At 48.3% G+C, this 10616-nt stretch overlaps 1 long non-coding RNA gene across 1 annotated transcript; it reads left to right on the top strand.

Annotated features, from left to right (window-relative positions):
- Nucleotides 1-424: 424 nt before the first annotated feature.
- On the top strand, nucleotides 425-9644 carry LOC104973361 (uncharacterized). Its single transcript, XR_001501319.3, has 3 exons — nucleotides 425-987; nucleotides 8118-8240; nucleotides 8688-9644. It is a non-coding gene; the product is annotated as an uncharacterized lncRNA (long non-coding RNA).
- Nucleotides 9645-10616: the final 972 nt, after the last annotated feature.

Raw genomic sequence — 10616 nt, 5'->3', positions numbered from 1 at the left:
GTCCAGAGTCTGTCTCACTGGGCTGAAGTCAAAGTGTTGGCAGGTCTGGCTCCTCCTGGAGAAAGTCGTGTTGAGATTCTAGAGGCTGTGTGCATCTCGTTGCTTGTGCCTCTTCTGTCTTCAAAGTCAGCAGATGAACATCTTCAAACCTCTCTCTGAGTCTCTGAACTCTGCTTCCATCATTCCATCTCCTTTTCTAACCCTTCCTCTCCTGCTTCCCTCTTATAAGAGCCTCTGTGATTATTTGGGGCCCACCCAGCTAATCCAGATCATCTCCCCATCTCAAGCTCCTTAGTGTAATCACGTCTGCGCAGTCCCTTTTGCCATGTCATGTCCATGGGTTCTGGGAATTAGAATGTGGTCCTCTTGGGGGAGGAGGACATTATTCAGCCTACCAGAGTCCCTAAAAGTGTTTGGGGGCCAAAGCACTATGCCTACAGTGTTTTTGTTCAGTCGCCTAAGTCGTGTCCGACTCTTCGCGACCCCCTGGACTGCAGCACTAATGGATTCGGTGGTCCTGACTCAAAGCACAGATTTAAGAACTGTTTGCACCAGAATGTAAAATGCACTGCTTCCTTCATTGAGAAAGTCTTGCTCTGAAAGAACTGTGCTTAGTGACAGTCTGTTTCTCTCTGTGCAAACTCATCTCCTAGCAGCCCAGTAACACAGTGAGGGGACTAACAGAACTGCAGTAAGTCGATGAGGTGTGCGTTAAATTGCTGCAGGAATCTTTCCATTATTTGACTTGTTCTCTGATTTATGTTGGCTCAGGCTATTCTTGGGTGCTCCTAGGACCTTGGTCTGTCTTCTCCAAAGCAGATTGTTTTGGTGATAATTTAGAAGCCTGAGGAGCCAGCCTGATCTCAGGGCAGCACTGGGTGCTCTGGGGTTGGGGGCGTCTACAGAGATTGGTCCAGTGGATGAATGGATGCATGAATTCATTCAGATGAACTGACTTCAAATATTGAATGACTCTGGCTCCAACAAGTAAGTGGTCTGTTTATAGGTTGGTCCACAATGGTCTTTGAAGAGAGTAAACAAAAAGCTGGGAGCAAAGGCCCTAGGAGCCCTGTGTGGTGGGAGAGGGGGATCTTGGTGGTCTGGTGATTCAGAGGCCTCCGTGGGGTGGTGCCAAGGCCAGCATCCGGGCAGCTCCCTTGCCTCCTGGGTTGTTTCTCCATGTGCATGGAAGGGACACCCAATTCCCCGAGGTGCGTGTTGGCGGCCAGGGAGCCCATGGAGAGCCAGGAGCAGCCGGCTCCGTGGCGGCGGCGGCAACACAGACCTAAGGAAGGAACGCATGATTTTCTTCTCACTTCACTGATGCCTCTCCATCTGACGTGGCAGGTGTGTGGAGAAGAAACGGTGTGTGAATCGATTTGGAGAGGATCAGTGACACGGCAGCGAGCTGGGCCGCGCCCCTAGCCATCGATCGCCTCCGAATCAATTTGCACGCGGCTCCCCCGTAGGTCACCTGCCAGTTCAGACGGGAAAGGGAACAGTGAAGTGAGAAGGAAATTATGCTGGCAAGTCTGGGGACCCTCTCTCAAGAACGTGGGGGTCAGCCTTCAGCTGCCTTGCATCTGCAGCCCTTGGAGGGGTCTCAACTCCCAGCCCAACCCAGCTCAGGACCTGGTCTGTCTCGCTCACCTTCAGGGAGGCTGAGCAAAATGGGGCCACTCAAAAATCTATCAGCCTTGAGCTCACCTCTGGGGTTTCGGCTGCCACAGTCATAATCCTAAGAGCTATTTCAGAAAACCCAAATTGCCAACAGTAATAATCTCTCCGCCGCGGGACTGGTTTTCATTTGTGCCTCTCAATGCACTTTACAATTAATTCTCACCAACCTCGGCCTCCCACGAGCCAGGAGCCCAGGGGGAGCCCAGAGCAAGCCTTTGAAGATTCCTGGCTCCCCCATGGAGAGGACAAAGGGCTTCCCCACCTGGAAGACAGGCACTGGGGCCCAAGTCTTCCTCAAGGAGCCAACAGCAACAGTCTTCTCTTCTGAGAGCAGACAGGAAGGTTATATGGAGTGGTTAGGGGCTGGAGGACGTCTCTGACTCCTGACATGGTCCATCAGCTTTGATTCAGGCAAGAGGCATCTTAACCACTTACCAAGGCAGAAAACACGACTAGTGAGCAGTTTCCCAAGATCGTGTCCATCCAAACACTGATGGTGGTGTGGAAATGCTGTCTTCTCTGGAGCTGTGGAGAGAGTGGGGTCCACTGCTACCCTCCTTAGGTCACAGTGAAAGTGCCAGTTGCTCAGTTTTCTGTCCATGGGATTCTCCAGGCAAGAATACTGGAGTGGGTTGCCATTTCCTTCTCCAAGGGATCTGACGGATGGACCCAGGGGTTGAACCTGGGTTGCAGGCAGATTCTTTACTGTCTGAGCCACCAGGGAAGCCCCTAGGTCACAGGGATCCCGACAAAACAAACTGAAGATCATGCCTGCTGGCAGTGGGTGCTCAAAAAGTGGATCTGGCTCAGAAGCCCCTGCGTGTGGAACTGGCCCTTTTCCCAAGGGAAGGGTTTTATAAGTGCATTCCAGTTTGTTGGGCAGATTTTCCAAGCAGTGGGCTCCTTACTATTACAATTTATTTGGTCTACCCCACCGGAAGCAGGGCAAAGCAGGTCCAAGAGAGACCTGGGAAGGACACACCCACCCTGAGTTCTAAAGAGAAAACAGGAAAACCAGCATGACTGCCTCCTGCCTTGTGCACTTCTTACATGCACCCAGAATGCCCTCCCTCACTGTGGAGGAAATGCCGATCAAGTTCTTGCTGTCCTTTCAAGTTTCCCCTTCCCACCTCCCTTCTGTGTTTGAGAGATTTCTGAGTCCAGTGGTGCTAGTGGTAAAGAATCTGCTTGTCAGTGTAAGAGACATAAGAGACACGAGTTTAATCCCTGAGTTGGGAAGATCCCCTGGAGGAGGGCATGGCAACCCATACCAGTTATTCTGCCTGGAGAATCTCATGGACAGTGGAGCCTGGCAGGATAGCAAAGAGTCGGACATGACTGAAGCGACTTATATGCATGCATGCACGGCAGTGAGTCAAGAAGTTCTTACCTGCTCCTCAGATTAGCCCATCTGCTCCAAGCAGGCAGGCGAAGCAGGGCTCCTGAGTGCTCACTGTCCAGACCCAACCATACACATGTGCCCATGCCCCCCAACCCACACGGGTACACATGTGTATACATATGTATACACATACTCCCCTCTACCCAGCCCAGGTGGATTCTCTCCCAGATGAGGCCTTCCTGGCCCTGCTCTTCCTGCTCTCACGACTCTAGCTGCCCCCATTTACCATGCAGTTTAAGTCTTCCTTATGATCCTTCAGGCTCTAAAGCCAGTTCTGTTGCCCACACGTCTTTCATCCCAACTGCAAGGTTGACAATCTGTGCGCCCCATCATTTCCTGTGACCTCATAGAACACTTCCTGGTCAATAAAGAACCAGCTTAGAGTTCGGTTCAACAAAATTGAACCTGACCCTGATTCACCAAGAGGGTAATGATGTGGTTCTTACCTGGGGGAGTTCTAGGCCTGGTGCACATGTAGAGATCCTTGGCTGGATTTAATGCTCTCAGGGGCCCATTAAGTGACTGGGGCCATCTCATAAGGCCCACGTCTGCAAGTATGTCACAGAGTCAAGGCTGCGGAGAGTGGAAGGAGCTTAAGTATAACCAATTCTAACTTGGTGTGTGTGTGTGTGCACACTCAGTTGTGTCCGATTCTTTCGGATCCCATGGACTCTAGCCCGCCAGGCTCCTCTGTCCATGGGATTTCCCAAGCAAGAATACTGGAGTGGGTTGCCATTTCTTCCTCCAGCGAATCTTCCTGACCCAGGGATTGATCCCACCTCTCTTGGGTTTCCTGCATTGGCAGGTGGATTCTTTACCACTACGCTACCTGGGAAGCTCTCTAACTTGGTATGTGGCCTCATAGGTTAAATTTGTTGGAATCCATGCTGAAAAGTGGGGTTAACTGGTTAGAAGATTAGGTTGGAGGGAGATAGACTATCATTTCTGAGAGCTTCAACTCCAGTCCTGCCTCCTAAAATAAGTCAGTGGGGTATTCTGTGGTTAGGTCTCCGAACTTTCACTGCCGAGGCCCTGAGATTTGATCCCTCTGTCAGGAACTAAGATCCCCCAAGCCATGCGGTGCCACCGAAAAAAAAAAAAAATTAAACAAAATAAGTCAGAGGGTAACTACTCCTTTTCTGCTAATCTCCCCCAGTGAGCATTTTCTGAGACAAAAATTATGTGAGAGGAGTTTAGTCAATAAAGAGACAAGACACATTTTGCATCCTCACTAAGACTACAAGAGACTCACCTGCTGAACAGGGTCATTCAAGATGAGAAAACCTGTGCTTGGCCATATTACATAGAAAATGATGGTTAATTCCATTTCTGGCAGTTGATGAGTTGTTCCTGGAGACCCAGGGTCTCCAGAGAGCAGTACCTGGAATGTTTAATGACTATATTTACTTCTCTTTGGCTCCACATTTGCACATGGTACACACCACAGACACATTCTATCCACCATATCTTTATATTATTAAATGCTTTAGTTTCATACAGGAAATACATGTACATCCTATGAAAGTCCAAAGGATCAGGAGCCACCCTCTCATAATCATCCCCTAGACACATGAGTCCCTTAGGTCACCAGGGCAAAGTACTGTAACCAGTTTCTTTTGCGACATTCCGGAGATATTCCATTCCATGCATATGCAAGCAACTATATTAACAAATATTAGTGATCATAGCTATTGGATATTTTTCATCGTACATAGACAAGTGTGTCCACTTTCCTCTACCTTTTCTGCTGGCCATGGCTCAGCTGCCTTTATCAAGAGTGGTCATGTGTTTGCCTAACACACAGCATGATCTAATAGAACGCGCCATAGCGGGTCTAGCAGTCGCCTCCGGAATCACACCGCGGTCCCCACGAGGATTCCGGCCAAGCTCGGTGGTTCCAGCCGCGCGAGGGTCGCGCAGCGCCTCCAGGGGCGCAGTGCCGGACTCCGGCCGCACGATGGCGCGCGCTTCCTGCGGACCCGGCCCTCGGCGCGCCGCAGACAAAGGCGGGCGCCCGGCCTCCCTCGCGGGGCCGCGGAGGCGGCCGGCGCCCCGGGTGGCCGCGGCCGCCTCTGCGCGCCGAACCTGGCAGCTGCCGCCTGCCTGAGCCTTTGTCCCGCGCTGCCCGCCCTCGTGCTAAAGGACACGGCGGGAGGCTGCTGGACGCACGCGGCGCCAGCCGGGCATCCACCCGAGTCCTGGGCTCTCACACCCGCGACAGCTGGGCCCCACCTGAGCTTGGGTCATGGTCGAGAAGCTGGAAGCGCGGGAGTGTGAACCGCCCTCGAATGCCTGCCCAGGAAGCTTCTTTTCCCTTCCACCCGTTAGCAAAGAATTTCCCCCAGAATTTAGCAAAGAATTTGCCCCAGAATTCTGCACCGTGGAGGTTTTTCACCACTGCCCGCTTCACTTCCCATTGAAATTCTGGGTGTCACGTCTGCAGAGGAAATGCTGGCATTTATATTTGAGTGGATTTGAGTGAAAACCATGAGCATGAGGCCTGGCTTCCCCAAGCTCGTCTCTGCAGGCTCTGAGAAAACTTCCCTCTTCTGTCCTCACATCCTCTAGCCTCACAGTCCAGTAGAAGTTTCTGTGATGATGAAAGTGTTCGGCCTCTTCCCTGTCCAGTATTTGGTAGCTGTTAGCCACATGTTGGACAGGACTGAAATGACTTAGCAGTCACAGCAGCAGCAGCCACATGTAACAATTGCATGCCTGAAGTGTGGCTGAAGAACTGAATTCTTCATTGTCTTTAATCTTAATGAACCTACATTTCCAAAGCCACCTGTGCTGATGTGTGTGTAGGTCAATTGCCAGCCTCTTGGACATGCAGCTTTAAGATCTCAAGTGGATCCAGGCAGTTGAATATGCAGTTGTGTTGTTAAGAACACAATTTTATAAAAATGCAAATGAAGCGTGGAGTGTATGCCTGTTGTACCTGAAAAGATGCCTGGGAGTAGCTGATGGAGAGAGACAGTGGTGTCAGCTGAGTTTGTTTTAGCTGCTTAGGGAGCTGCTAGAGGATGCACTGTCTGTGGTAAGGTGACATGGTAAAGAAGGCAAAGAGGAAATGGATCCTGTATTGTCTTGCTACTGTTGCAAATGGGACAAGGTGGTCTCAGCCTTGGGCCATGTTTACAGAAAATTGGGGGTCATAATCACCATCCTGTAATAAAGGGCTAAGTATACACATCCTACATGCTGGGTTTCCTGGGACAAGATGATCAGACCCAGAAGTAACCTTGACAGAGCCTGGGTTCTTTTGTGGTCCTGTCTGCTTGCGATGAGGTGCAGAGGAGGGCCTGCAGGTGAGGGCTGCTTCACCAGCCAGTGACGGCTGGGGTGATGGTGCTGCCGTCTTCCCTGGATGGGTGATGACTATGGAGCAAAGACAGTGCCTTGTGGGTCCCCGGGGCATGTATCTGTGGGATGCAGGACAGTCCCACAGGGAAACCGGAGGGTTAGAAGTGCTTCTTCATGAGTAGGATGTCTTGGGTTGCATGCCATCTTCGCACTCATCATCAGAGCATAGTTCAGTGTAAGACTCACACGTTTACCTGCAGCAGCAATCAGAAGGGTTCTGGTACCTTGAGACTGCCTAATCAAGTGTTAGTGTTAACCAACCAACAACTTCGTTTATTTTTACTGGAAATAAACATGTACACCTGTGTAGGCTCCTTGGTCTAGTTCATTGAATGTTTCCAATAAGCAATCCAATTAAATGATTATTTTTTCTAAAATCTGAGCTGGAAGCTCCCTTTGAATTTTTTTTTGGCTGCATTGGGTCTTTGTTGCTCTTCGCAGCCTTTCTCTAGTTGTGGTGAGCGGGGGCTACTCTTCACTGCGGTGTGCGGGCTTCACGTTGCAGTGGCTTCTGTTGTTGCAGAGCACAAGCTCTAGAACGTGTGGGCTTCAGTAGCTGTGGCTTGCAGGCTCTAGAGCGGGCTCAGTGGTTGCGGTGCACAGGCTTAGCTGCCCCATGGCATGTGGGATCTTCTTGGACCAGGGTTCGAATCTGTGTCTGCTGCATTGGCAGGCAGATTCTTAACCACTGGATCACTGGGAAAGCACTTGATCTCCTAAATACTTGTGTGTGTGTATGTCTGTGTGTATGTGTGTGGGTAGGTGGGGAATGGAGACAAATGGAGGGAAGGGGGCAAAAATTGATCAAGAAATTGTGTATTATCTTTTGAGGACTCAGTGTGCCCTTTCACCTACGGTATCCAGAAATAGACCTGTGAACACTGACGTTTTGTTTGAACTAAAGCTGATGGAGGTGTCCTGGCAGAGCTCTTTATCCACAGTAGGCATGGAATAAATATTTGGTGAATTTTTAGTGAGAAGGGAAAATGGGTCATAATTCCATATCCAAACGATCTTTGTGGGTTGTCCATCCCTTTTTATTTTGTTTTGTTTTCTCCTGGAGATGTTCCCGACCACAAATAAAGGACAAGGGGAAAATAGTTAAGCACACCTAGAGCTGCGTCCAAACAAAAGAGGAAAGAGACTAAACAAACCCAAGGTTTTCTATTTCTCCCTGAGCCAAGTAATCCCTTTGATTACATCTAATACCTGCCAAAACCCAGATGGTGTGCCCACCCATCTCCCGTGTGATAATGCCACATTGTGAAATCTACCCATTAATATTAATTGTCAGCTAGAGAATCTGTCTGAACTACTAAAGCTTGAGATTGCCTAGAGAAAGCAGGCCCTGCTTTAGCAGGGATTTTAAGATAATTCTCATTCTTTCATTCTGGATCTCACATATGTAGAATGTTAAATAATAGCCCGAGAATGCTCGTCTAATTTCAGCACATGTCTGCCTCTCACAATCCAGGTCTTAAACCACTGTTCATTTGGGGTCTACACCTGCTGACCAAAATATTGCCTTAAACTGCTGTGGGCTTGCCAGCGGCACATAGGCACCCACTGTTCAGCCTGTAAGGAGAATTGTAACTCCCCAGGAGCTGTTTGAATTGAACGTCCCCTCGCATGTGATGCTCAACTCTTTCCCTTTTATTTTTCTCCTTCTCAGTGATTGACTTGGTGATCCTTGAAAATCTTTCAAAATCTCGATTTTTCAATGACTGTGTGAGCCTTCCTGAGCAAGGAAGGCAGAGGCAGAAGAGAAGGCCCGGGAAGAGAACCTAAGGTCCAGGTAGGTCTGGGGCATTGCTCTTGCCTTATAATCCCATGGGCAGCATTTGGTTTGAGCCCTGATCATGAACAGACACCCAGGTCAGCTCCACAACCCTACCTTTGCTTCTACATCTCCATGCTGAAATGTCTCAGCATTCCAGCCTCTACTGTGTTCACTGAACTTTTATTATTTTTTTTCCTTAAGCCACAAAATTTTAGAATCCATTTATGCCTGAAATAAATATGAAAATTTAGTAGGTGTGAGATTGAGTTTTTCCTCTGGAGTCGCCCCCCTTATCCTCATGGGTTATAGTACAATCACCTTCTGACAGTTGCTCTTAAAGCCAACACCTTAAACTTTATGGGTAAATGCAGAATCCAGCCCACGCCTTGTTTTTGTTTTTGCTGGGAGCATACAGAGCTGGTAAAAACGAATGAATTCAATATTCTATGTTCTGTGTTTCAGGAGGGCGCTGTCACCCTGAGCTTAATGTCCAACTCTGGCCAGAGCTGTGGCCACACAGGGTGGATGACTGACTGGGGCAGAGGGACACCACACAAATGAAAATTGGAAAGTCTGTTCTTTTGGGTACATGAATGTTTACTTCACAGTCCCGACAGTTCTTTTATTAGCAAATATTAATTTCAACTGAACAAAACTGGAAGACCTTCCTGGAGCAGCATGTCTAAATAGGCATTGAGATAATTTAAAAAACACCTATTGGTATGTAAAGCAACCTTCCTCATGAAAAGAAGTAACTGCACAAGTGGCAGAAGCCAGTTTACACAGCTAAATATTTTGATTATTTAATTTATTACCATTATTTTACAAAATGGAAAAAAAAAAGCCATTGAATTGCAATTTTGTTCCCATTTCTGGCCAACTTTGCAATTCTATGTTATATGAATGCTGCTTTGGGGAAGAGATGAGGAATGAGACAGCAAATGGCTTTTTTCCAGAGTGAGTCCTCTCCCCTGCTTAGCCAGTGTGTAGAGGGCTGGTGAAGGTGCGTTCAGGCCCCAGTGCAAGAGGAGACAGGCCATGCTGGGTGTTCCGTCAGAAGGAACTGTTGACCAGCGGTGCCCCTCCGCTTCTGTGTCGCCTGCAGATTGTTCTTCTCTGCCTCCCTCTTGGACAGCGTCCGAGGAGAGGGGCGCTTACAGGGTGAGGGGATGGCCCTCTCCTCTCCTCCCCTCTCACCGGAAAAGCTGCTTTCTGATGTTACAGATTGGGACAAATTGTTATAAAGGCACCGAGAAGCAGAAATTAGCACTTTTAAACTGAAGGTGAATCACAAGGCCTATTTCTGCCTCAGGCGCTTCTTTTCACCCATTTAAAAGGACCAAAGTTAACTTTTAAACACATCCATTCTTTACATAAATAAAAGTGGGAGGTGTCTCCAACCACTTTGTAAAACCGAAATGCTGTCTTGGAGAGTTTATTTCACGTGTGTGTGTATGTGTGTGTGTGTGTGTGTGTGTGTGTGTGTATTTGCAGTTTGTTTATTTATTTATTTTAAAATTTTTGGCTGTGCTGGGTCTTCACTGCTATGCGAGCTTTTCTCTAGTTGTGGCTCTAGTTGTGGTGTGCGGGCTCCTTATTGTGGTGGTTTCTCTTGTGGAGCATGGGCTGTGCTTCGGAGGGCTCGGTAGTTGCAGTTCCTGGGCTCTAGAGCACAGGCTCAGTAGTTGTGGCTCATGGGCTTAGTTGCTCCCAGGCGTGTGGTATCCTCCCGGATTAGGGATTGAATCGTGTCTCCTGCACTGGCCAGGGGATTCTTTACCACTGAGCTCCCAGGGAAGCCCTTATGTACATTTCTAAATGACCAAAATTCAGGTTATTATGGTGTTTAAAAGAATTTGCTGGTAGGATCAGACCCGAACATTCCACGCTTAGCTCTGAGCAGATTTTTATGACCTGCTTAGAGACCTTTGAAAAATACACTTAATTATTACAAGGCAGCATTGTGCAAACATGCCTGTGTGATGTTTACACTACCCCATTCTTATCAGTTAGAAGCAACACAACAAAAATATTAAAGAGCAAACAAGCCAAAAATCAATGAGAAGAGAGATGAAAGCATGACTAATTGAAAAAGGGAATGTATATGAAAATACTGTAAAAACTATGAAGTGTCACCACATATAAAGTAATATCCCATCAGCAGAAGTCCAAGTCTTCAAAGGCGTTGCAGCCTTCCTGGTGTGCTGGGCTGTCTCATGGTCTGTATATTTAGATATTAAAGTTGTGGTACGAAGAGCCATTTCCACCTCTTTGTAAACCAGTTTGTACCTTCCTTTTGTACTGTGCCTCTTCAGAGGAATTTCTAGAAACCTTAGAACATTTCAGATGAACTCTGGATGGTAAACTCAAAATTGAAGCATAAGCAGTTCC

Source organism: Bos taurus, chromosome 11 (genome assembly GCF_002263795.3).
Source record: "Bos taurus isolate L1 Dominette 01449 registration number 42190680 breed Hereford chromosome 11, ARS-UCD2.0, whole genome shotgun sequence".
NCBI classification, from domain to species: Eukaryota; Metazoa; Chordata; class Mammalia; order Artiodactyla; family Bovidae; genus Bos; species Bos taurus.
Note: the sequence above shows the minus strand (reverse complement) of the source record. Positions and strands in the feature narration are given on the sequence as shown.